The following is an 11,260-nucleotide window of genomic DNA, read 5'->3' on the forward strand; positions in this document are numbered from 1 at the left end:
TTAACCCTTTTTAGATATTATATATATATATATAGTGATACTATTCATCATCCAGGGTGCAGAATAAGTTATTCTTCACCCGAGGTAATCTTACGATCTTTTTGTTATATAATCGTTTTTAAGACTTGGACCTTCCTAAAAATGCGTAAAACAATTCAATACATATACATGAATAATTTTTAAATACATGGTACACATTTAAAAAACGCCACAGTTTGTGAAACATGTAAGGAAATACAAAATATACATGAACGTTTTTCAAATTTGCATTGCATATTTACGTATGAAAAATTTAGAGTAAAACACACTAGAGGTCCTAAAAGTATTCCAATTGTATCAAGTAGGTCCTAAAAGTTTGAAATTGTTCACCGCGGGTCCTAAATGTGTGTATGTCGTTCAATGGGGTCCTAAAAGTATTTCAAGTGTGTCAAGTAAGTCCTAAAAGTCGCGGGTAAAATACACATATAGGCCCCACGGTGAATGATTTCAAACTTTTAGGACATACTTGACACATTTGAAATACTTTTAGTACCTCCAGTGTATTTTACTCTTTTTGTAAGCTTACTATGTGAACTTTTTTATTTTCGGCAGTCAATTTTTATTTTTGAAACTGATCAAAAATATTTTTGATATTTGTAAAGTAAAAATACTATTTACTAATTTTTTGTCGGAACAGCTTAAACCAAGTGGTGATGGTGGTTGAACTGTCTGGGGCTCTGGGCTCTAGTCCAACATCACAAGCCCTTAGGCCGAACAGCGATCCCGTAAGGCCCAGCGCCGACCCCAGCCCACCAGCAGCTAGCATAAAAAACAAGGCGCTCTGCGGCGCGCGCGCACCGTTGTCTCACCACCGGCCGGGCTCGCTGTCGACGCGTGCGCGCAGCTGCACGCGACGCCTCTCTTTCTCTGCTTGGCGCGCTAGCTACTGCCTTCCGTATTGCAGTCTACGTGCGATGCCTCACCACCGGCCGGGTTCTGTACCTGTGCGTGGTGTGCTGATGTTTAATTAGTACCACACCGCTAACGTAGCGTAGCACCTCGCCACATATATAGGCATTCATAAGCTCAAGAAAACAAGCCAAAAATTAAGCCTTTTTTGTTTTTCTATATTATTTTTATGTTGCACTTTATGATTGATCATTGCCTACCTCAACTTGTTTGGGACTAAAGGCTTTGTTGTTGTTGTTGTTGTTGTTGTTGTTGTTGTTGTTGTTGTTGTTGTTGTTGTTACCATTTAAGGCATATTCAGCCCTAGCAAAGGCTATTTCATAAGCTCAAGAAACAATCCAAAAGTTACGCACCTTGAGCAAGACCCTCTTTGCAAACTCAAAGGTCCCACTTCACATGGTCTCGAGGTCATCATCCTTGACCTAGATATGGCACAACAAAAAAGGAGCTTAGTCCGGAAGAGAGAGACCTTCGCAAAAGACTTAAAAAGAAGGATCATTAGATTGGTTGTGCTTGAGAAAGCTAGGAAGTGACAAACCTTAAAAAAACTAAGAAAAGGAGATGCCAACACCTGCTTTTCATCTTTGTGTCAACCATAGAAGGAGGAAGAATCTCATTAATTGTCTCAAAGACAATAATGGTTGGGTTATCAAACATGGGCACGAGGAAAAGATTAGGGAAACGCTTCGAGCCGGCGGACCGGCTGAAACTTGCGCCGGTCGTTCCGACACGCACGCGCACTACCAAGGGACCTCACGCACCACACGCTTGCACTGCATTATCCATCCCTGTCTTATCCATTGTAACACCTCGGGTGTAACTTGCCATATTTGTAACTCCGACTCTGCCATTTTCGGCTTTAAGTTATGAGATTTCCTTTCGTGGTTCAGTTTTTGTCTTCGTTGTGCATTTTGTTCATGTCATGCATTTCATATCATGTCATCATGTGCATCGCATTTGCATACGTGTTCACCTCATGCATCCGAACATTTTCCCCGTTGTCCGTTTTGCAATCCGACACTCCTACGTGCACCGGCATGCCCCTTTTGTCTCTTTTCGTGAGCGGGTGTTAAACATTCTCGGAATGGACCAAGATTTGTCAAGCGGACTTGGTACACTACCGGTAGACCGCCTGTCAAATTTCGTTCCGTTTGGAGTCCGTTTGATACTCCAACGGTTAACCGGGTAACCGCGAAGGCCTCTTGTGTGTTGCAGCCCAACACCCCTCCAAAACGGCCCAATAACCCATCCAAACCACTCCCATGTCCTCCGTCGTCGGATCACGATCATGTGGGAGAAAACTACACTCCTTTTGGACACTCCTACATATAAATATGTGCACTCCTCCGAAATTTCGGGTCCAAACCCTAGAAAACCTCCCCCCGCCGTCACCGGACATGTCCGCCCGCCGCCGGACGAATTCCGCCGCCGCCCGCTCCAGTGAGAAGGAGACATGTGGCATTGCGCCACCCGCCGCCGCCGCGGCCCGCGCAGCCCGCGGCCGGCCCGCTCCCCGTCGCTCCGGGCCCGCGTCCCCGTGCGCGCCCCGCTGCCCGTCGCCCCATCGCCGCCTCCTCGCCGGCGCGCCTCCGCCGCCTCCTCGCCGGCGCGCCACCGCGCCGCCGTCGCCGGTCGCCACCGGCGGCCAACGCCGCCCCGCCGTCCCGCGGCCAGATCCGACCTCCACCGACTCGGATCCGACGATCCCCCTCCTCTCCGGCCATCTCCCCCACTCCGGCGAACTACTCCGGCGAAGCTCCTGCCCTGCCTTGGTTTCCGTGCGAATAACCCTAGATCTGATTCGGAGGTCGTTTTTTTTCTCTAAGTCCTTTTTCTGCAACTTTTTCACGCTCTGTTCATTGCCTCATAACTCCATGACTGTAGCACTATTTCATGCATATAGGATATCTAAATGTTTATTGTGAGATGCTCTTCATTTCATTCCATTGTGCCATGCTTGTTTGAGTTCATCTTGATGCCCAAATCATTGATGAAAGAGTGCTATAAAATGTTTAATGCTGTTACTTATCAGTTTAGGGAGATTTGTCATTTTTGTCACATTTGATGTGTGCTTCATATGGGAATGAGCTCTACATGTGTTTTGATCTATGCCATGCCATATTTACAGAGGTGCTTTCCATGTATTTTTGCGATCAATGTGGTGACTAGCACAAGCACGCAAAGTAGCCTTCGTGATATTGCTGTTTTCAGGGACTTAGGATTTTGCTAAGTCCTTGTTATGTTGTTATTTTTATGCCATGTAAACTAGATGCTACAATGAGATACATGTTTGTTTTGAGCATCTTCAGTAAGGGTGTTTGGAACATATGGTTATTCTCTAACCATTCATTCCCCTGTTTGCAATTATGGAGTGCCCTAGCATGTCTTAATCTCGCTCTACTTTTGCTATAAAATGTTCCTCGCAGATTGTTTACATGTTAATCAATTTTGCCATGGTTGTTGCTAGTGATCTATGCATTCTATGAACTTGCTCTTGCCATGGTTAGCTTCATGAACATGTCTTATTTCTGTTAGTATGCTTATCTTGTCATGCAATGCCTTGTGGTGAGTGATTTAATCTCGCAAAGATGCCTTCATAATTCTGTTTATGCCATGCTCAGTTCTCTGCTAAGTCTGAAACTGTTAATAAAACTTGCTATGTTTACATGGGTGCCATCATATCTTCTGTGTCTTTTTGGCTCATGATCAGTAAGGGACTTTTGATCTATGCATTTAGTAGAATCATGCCATGCCTTTGTTTACTATGATATGTTCCTGTAGCATGTTGTTTGCTTGCTCTAAACATTGCTTCCTGATATTATTTCTGGCATGTTAGTATTTTCAAGAAGTCTGTGAAGCTGATATCTTTTGCACTTTTGTCATACTTGTTTGAACCTGCTCTTGTGTGATTTAGCCGTAGCTCAGTGTTCATGTTTTGTCAAGCATCTTGAGTACATCACTGCCATATGCTTTGTTGTTATGTTGGAGTGCAGTAGCTTAGTTTCTTGTTGCATTCTAAATGGCATTGTGCTGTTAATCACAGAATTGTGCCATTCTTGTTTTGCTTGCCATTTGCAAACCGTGCATCCGATTCCGGTGATCTTTATATCGATTTCGACCGAAATCATCTCATCTTTCCAGCGGCACACTTGGTTTGCAAAGTTGATGCCTTGTTCATTCTTTCCCTTCCGAAGCATGCATATGCATTGCATATCATGTCTTGCATATCATGCCATGTTTTGCATCATGTTGCTTGTGCATTGCACCATGGTTGATTGTGGTTCCTTTGCTTGTGTTCTTGCTTTGGGTAGAGCCGGGAGACGAGTACATGATCGAGGAACCTGTCGAGTACGCTAACAAGGATCAAGCTTTCGTCAACTCTGAGAACTTTGCAGGCAAGATGATCATACCCTCGAAATCACTTCTATCTTTGATTGCTAGTTGTTCGCTCTATTGCTATGCCGCGCTACCTACCACTTGCTATATCATGCCTCCCATATTGCCATGTCAAGCCTCTAACCCACCTTTCCTAGCAAACCGTTGTTTGGCTATATTACCGCTTTTGCTCAACCCCTCTTATAGCGTTGCAAGTTGCAGGTGAAGATGAAGTTTGTTCCGTGTTGGAACATGGATATTGTTGGGATATCATTATTATATCTTGTTTACTTTAATGCATCTATATACTTGGTAAAGGGTGGAAGGCTCGGCCTTATGCCTGGTGTTTTGTTCCACTCTTGCTGCCCTAGTTTCCGTCATACCGGTGTTATGTTCCTTGATTTTGCGTTCCTTACGCGGTTGGATGTTATGGGAATCCCTTGACAGTTCGCCTTGAATAAAACTCCTCCAGCAAGGCCCAACCTTGGTTTTACCATTTGCCTACCTACCACCATATACCTTTCTCTTGGGTTCTGCAGACTCAAGGGTCATCTTTATTTTAAACCCCCTCGGGCCAGTGCTCCTCTAAGTGTTGGTCCGAAACGGGCAGCCTGCGGGGCCACCTCGGGGCAATTCGAGGGTTGGTTTTACTCGTAGCTTGACCTTTCCGGTGTGCCCTGAGAACGAGATACGTGTGACTCCTATCGGGATTTGTCGGCACATCAGGCGGCTTTGTTGGTCTTGTTTTACCATTGTCGAAATGTCTTGTAATCGGGATTCCGAGACTGATCGGGTCTTCCCGGGAGAAGGAATATCCTTCATTGACTGTGAGAGCTTGTGATGGTCTAAGTTGGGACACCCCTGCAGGGTTTGAACTTTTGAAAGTCGTGCCCGCAGTTATGGGCAGATGTGAATTTGTTAATATCCGGTTATAGAGAACTTGACACTTAACTTAATTAAAATGAATCAACCACGTGTGTAGCCGTGATGGTCTCTTTTCGGCGAGTCCGGGAAGAGAACATTGTCTCGTGTTATGCTTGAACGTAAGTAGCTTCAGGATCACTTCTTGATCACTATTAGCTTCTCGACCGTGCTTTGCTTCTCTTCTCGCTCTCTTTTGCATAAGTTAGCCACCATATATGCTAGTGCTTGCTGCAGCTCCACCTCACTACCCCTTTCCTACCCTTAAGCTTAAATAGTCTTGATCTCGCGGGTGTGAGATTGCTGAGTCCCCGTGACTCACATATACTTCCAAACATATGCAGGTGCCGATGATGCCAGTGCAGGGGACGCTACCGAACTCAAGTGGGAGTTCGACGAGGATTCGGGCCATTACTATGTTTCTTTTCTGGATGATCAGTAGAGGAGCCCAGTTGGGACGATCGGGGATCTAGCATTTGGGGTTGTCTTTCTTTATTTTGGTTCCGTAGTCGGACCTTTGATTGTACTTTGGATGATGTATGGATTTTTTTATGTATTGTGTGAAGTGGCGATTGTAAGCCGACTCTTTATCCCTTTCTTATTCAGTACATGGGATGTGTAAAGATTACCCCTCTTGCGACAGACCTACCATGCGGCTATGCCTCTAAGTCGTGCCCCGACACGTGGGAGATATAGCCGCATTGTGGGTGTTACATCCATCCCCTTCCTTTTCTCACCGGACATGCCATCTCTCGCTCCATTCATCCCAATCCTATCCCAGCGACGCGCTTCACCATCTCTGCTTGCTCTCTGCTTCTTCCTCCACACGGCGCCGCAGCGGTCGACACACGGCGCTGCGTGGCAGCGGCCATCGCGGGTCTCTGTGTAACGCCCTGAGACCGATGTGCCAGTTGTCTCCTAGTTATTCGCCGTCGTTGCCATGTCATTTGCTTGCGTGTTGCATCTTGTTATGTCATCATGTGCATTGCACCATCATGTTTTCAAAACTTGCATTCGTCCGGGTTCTCCGAGTTCTCTCCGTTGTCCGTTCTGAGCCCAACCACACTTGCACGCGCTCGCGGCATGTCCGAAATAGTATTTTATAAGTGGCTGGAGAATGTTCTCGGAATGGGATGAGAGTTGACGTGTGGTCTTACCGCCTGTCAAGTTTCATCGCATTCGGAGTTCGTTTGATAGCCCAACCGTTAAACTATAGCGGCATTATAGCCGGGCACACGTCGGACGTTTTCGGTCTCCGGAAACAGTCGCTGGGCCTCTCTCTCTTCTCTTCTATCAGCTCGAGCCCTTCTGCACAACCCACAAGTTCCAATAGACCTCTCGCATGCGTGTCCGAAATTGTCCCGGACCCGACCCGGACAGTTGTCACCGTTGGATCCGGATCATCCCCAAACATCTACAAAATATCACCGTTTTATGATTTGGGCTCCCTAGCCTATTCTTTCTGAACCGTCCGATTTTGATCGGAGGCTCCAGATAGCCCCTAACCAAAAATCCAGTGCTTTATATAGACCTAGGCAGCAACCCTAAAATCTAGGGGGTTTGCCCCCCTCAGCCGCCGCCACACTCCACCAAATCCCCATCGGGATCTTCCCCAATCCAGTTCCTCCTCGTTTTCCTTTCCTGCCAGATCCAACCAGTGGCCCCGACCAACTCCCTTGATTTCCGCCGTCGCCCAACCACAGCAAAGCCGCGCCTCCTTCCCTCCCCTCCTATCTCTTCGTCGTCTCTTTCGGTCTCCCTCGCTCTCTCTCAAATTCTCTCTCTCTTGCCAGGTACAGGAGCAATAGGAGGTCACCCCTGCTGCCATGGCCACCGTTTCCGTCGCCGTCTCAGGACCCGCTATGGAGGACCCCGTCGCCCGCCAAGTACCTCACTGGAGTACCCAACCAGGCCATGACCTCGACGCCCTCCTCCCTCTGTTGTCTCTCCTAACCACTCAAACCCCTCCCGTTTCTCTCTGTCAGGGGACCAAAGACATGGCCGCGCCTCTCTTTGAACTCAACTGCCATGGCCGTCCCGACCCCCTGCTGCCTCGAGTGCCCCCGCAGGACCTCGCCGGACCACCAAGCGGCAACCTCCTGAGGTTCCCCGTGCCCCATGCCTTCCCTTTCTTCTCCTTCCTCCTGCAGCCCTCTCCTCCCGACATCTCTCTCTGATTCCTTCCCCTGCTCCCTCGCTAAATCGCTCTCTCTGTTTCTTTTCTTCAGGCAACGGCAGCTACCACTACTCCCCATGGAGCTCCGCCATCGACCGGCTCCAGCGCCAACCCACAAGATCCGGCCTCCCCTCGCATTCTCCGCCTCGCAGACCCCTCGCCGCGTCCGCAAGTCTAGCCGTCACCATGTCCCCGTGCCTCTGCTGTTTCTGCCTCGTCCTCGTTCGAGCAGAGGACGAGCGCTTCCTCGTCGTGCGCCTGGGCTGCAGCGCGCATTGACTGGCCCAGCCTCCTCCCGTTCCAGATCACGAGGCCCGGCCTCCTTCGATCCAGCCGGCCTGCTTGGCCTCTCTTCAGTTCCGGGCCAAGGCCCATGGTGAGGCCCAGCGCCTCCTTTGTTTTTTTCTTTTTCTTTATTCCCTGTTGGGCCTCTGCTTAGTCTCAACCCGTTATGTTTTTTTTCCTGACTGCGATTTTAGCTTTTATTCCAGAGACGACTATTTTACAGAAACCCCCCTAGTTTCATGCATTTAATAACTCATCATTCGTGCACCGGATTAAAATAATTTATATATGAAACTTGCTTAAAATTATGTGTAGATTCATAATATGCCACTTTCTTGCCATGTTAAAATGCTTAAAATGTTGTTTGTTTAAAGTTTGCTCAAATAACTTGTTAAAATGTTTTAATTCATAACTAATTAACCGTAGCTCTGTTTTAAATAATCTTTATATGTAATTGGGGTAGAAAAATGCCTAGTTTATCATGGTTCACTGTCTTTGCATGTTTAATAACTCTAAAATGGTGGTTAGGGCAGAACAGGACCAAACCTAATTAATGCATATGAGGATTTTCCGGAAGTGTTGTTTGTTGTTCTGGCCTCATTTAAATTTGCCTAGATAGGTAGTTTTCATTTGCTTCACCCCTTGCCATGTTAATAAACATTTAATATTGTTGGGTACATAAACGAGATCGAACTAAATAACTTGTTGTGGTGTTTCGTCAATATGCAACTCGTTGCATATTGAGCTCCACTTAATTTGTAGGGTTGCTTGTGCACTTTGCCATGCCATGCTTCATTAAACCGGACATGCATCATACTTGGTTGTGCATCATGCTATGTCCATGTGGTGGTTGTTTACTATGTTGTTTGCTCCTTTCCGGTGTTGCTTCTTCGGGTTGGTTTTGATAACATCGTGTTGTGAGGACCCGTTCGACTACGTCCGTTTGTCTTCTTCATGGACTCGTTCTTCTTCCTTGCGGGATCTCAGGAAAGATGACCATACCCTCGAAATCACTTCTATCTTTGCTTGCTAGTTGCTCGCTCTTTTGCTATGCCTATGTTGCGATACCTACCATTTGCTTATCATGCCTCCCATATTGTTGAACCAAGCCTCTAACCCACCTTGTCCTAGCAAACCGTTGTTTGGCTATGTTACTGCTTTGCTCAGCCCCTCTTATAGCATTGTTAGTTGCAGGTGAAGATTGAAGTTTGTTCCTTGTTGGAACATGGAGATGTTGTTCCTTGCTGGAACATGTTTACTTGTTGTGGATATCACAATACCTCTTATTTAATTAATGCATCTATATACTTGGTAAAGGGTGGAAGGCTTGGCCTTATGCCTGGTGTTTTGTTCCACTCTTGCCGCCCTAGTTTCCGTCATATTGGTGTTATGTTCCCGGATTTTGCGTTCCTTACGCGGTTGGGTAATAATGGGAACCCCTTGACAAATCGCCTTGAAAAAAACTCTTCCAGCAATGCCCAACCTTGGTTTTACCATTTGCCACCTAGCCTCTTTTTCACTTGGGTTTCCGGAGCCCAAGGGTCATCTTATTTAAACCCCCCCGGGCCAGTGCTCCTCTGAGTGTTGGTCCAAACTAGAGCCCTGTGCAGCGCCCCCTCGGGGAAACTCGAGGTTTGGTTTTAGTTGTACGTATTGCTCATCTGAGTGTGGCCTAAGAACGAGATATGTGCAGCTCCTATCGGGATTTGTCGGCACATTCGGGCGGTGTTGCTGGATTTGTTTTAACTTGTCAAAGTTGTCTTATAGAATCGGGATACCGAGTCTGATCGGAATCTCTCGGGAGAAGGTATATCCTTCGTTGACCATGAGAGCTTGTCATGGGCTAAGTTGGGACTCCCCTGCAGGGATTTGAACTTTTGAAAGCCGTGCCCGCGGTTATGGGTAGATGGGAATTTGTTAATGTCCGGTTGTAGAAAACCGGAAGTTGACCTTAATTAAAATGCATCAACTGTGTGTGTTACCGTGATTGTCTCTTTCCGACGGTGTCCGGGAAGTGAACACGGTGTTGGAGTTATGCTTGACGTAGGTTGTTCTAGGATCACTTCTTGATCATAGTTTCTCGATCGTGCTTTGCCTTCTCTTCTCGCTCTCATTTGCGTATGTTAGCCACCATATATGCTAGTCGCTTGCTGTAGCTACACATCATACCTTTGCCTTACCTATAAGCTTAAATAGTCTTGATCGCGAGGGTGTGAGATTGCTGAGTCCCCGTGACTCACAGATACTTCCAAAACCAGTTTGTAGGTGCCGATGTTGCCGAGCAGGTGACGCAACCAAGCTCAGGAGGAGCTCGATGAAGATCTTGTCCTTTGTGTTGTTTCGTTCTAGTTGATCAGTAGTGGAGCCCAGTTGGGGTCGATCGGGGATCTGTGTAGCTTTTGGGGTAGTCTTCTTTTATTTTGGTTCCGTAGTCGGACCTTGATTGTATCTGGATGATGTAATGCTTTATTCATGTAATTGTGTGAAGTGGCGAGTGTAAGCCAACTATGTATCTCTTTCCCTTATGTATTACATGGGTTGTATGAAGATTACCTCACTTGTGACATTGCTTTCAATGCGGTTATGCCTCTAAGTCGTGCTTCGACACGTGGGAGATATAGCCGCATCGAGGGCGTTACACTCTGACCATGGGAGAACCACCATCCACCACCTATGCATCCGTTTTTCTGTTGACGATGACAAGTGCTGCAATCAGCACCCATCGGTGCTGGAGACGGCGGTGACGACAGCCAGCGATGGCCTTTTTGCTGCAACCGGGCATCCCAAGGCTGGAACCGATGCCCCATGCTGCTTCAACTGTCGAAAGGTCTTCACGCCGTGGAGACGGACGGAGGGCTACGGATGACCCTTTTTTGCTGCAACCAGCCATCTATTTGCTGGAACCGGCATCAATTTTTGCTGCCATTGGCCCTGCGATTTGCTGGAACCAAAGGCGCCCTCGCCGCCGACGAGTGTTTTTGCTGGAACTACCCTTTCTTTTTGCTACAATCCTTCTTTTGTTTGCTACAATTGAAAATGGGAGTCTACCTGCTGAGTTATTTTGCTGGAACCAGCGCTTTTTTTGCTGGTACTAGTGTTTTTTTTGCTACAATCAATCACTGAAGTTATCTGTGCTGAGCTTGATTTTCCTGGAAACGATATCTTTTTTGCTGGAACCTTATAATGATTTGCTTCAACCGACCAACTGAGCTTTTGTTGCTTTTTTGCATCCTTTTTTGCTGGACACGATGGTGCAAGGCGATGACCTCGGCGAGCCGGAGGCATGGTTACGTTTGGGATGTAGCAATGATGCCCCCCGCGTGCTGGATCTGACCGTTTTAAGAGTTGCATCCATGGTGAATCGCGCCTAAAATCAATGGTGGCTGTGATGCAATCTCGGTGGACAGGGAGCGGGACCTCACCGGAGCTCGCCGGGCACAACCACAACTAAGACCAGGAGGAGGTGGTGGTGTGCCTGCGGGGAGCGTGTGAATCCCCTTTTTGTTTTCTCTGTTTCCTATGTGTGCGGGAGTGAGAAGGAAGACGGGGAAAGAA

The sequence above is a fragment of the Triticum urartu genome, chromosome 6A (assembly GCF_056163025.1).
Source record: "Triticum urartu cultivar PI428250 chromosome 6A, HENAU_Tu73, whole genome shotgun sequence".
Lineage (NCBI taxonomy): Eukaryota > Viridiplantae > Streptophyta > Magnoliopsida > Poales > Poaceae > Triticum > Triticum urartu.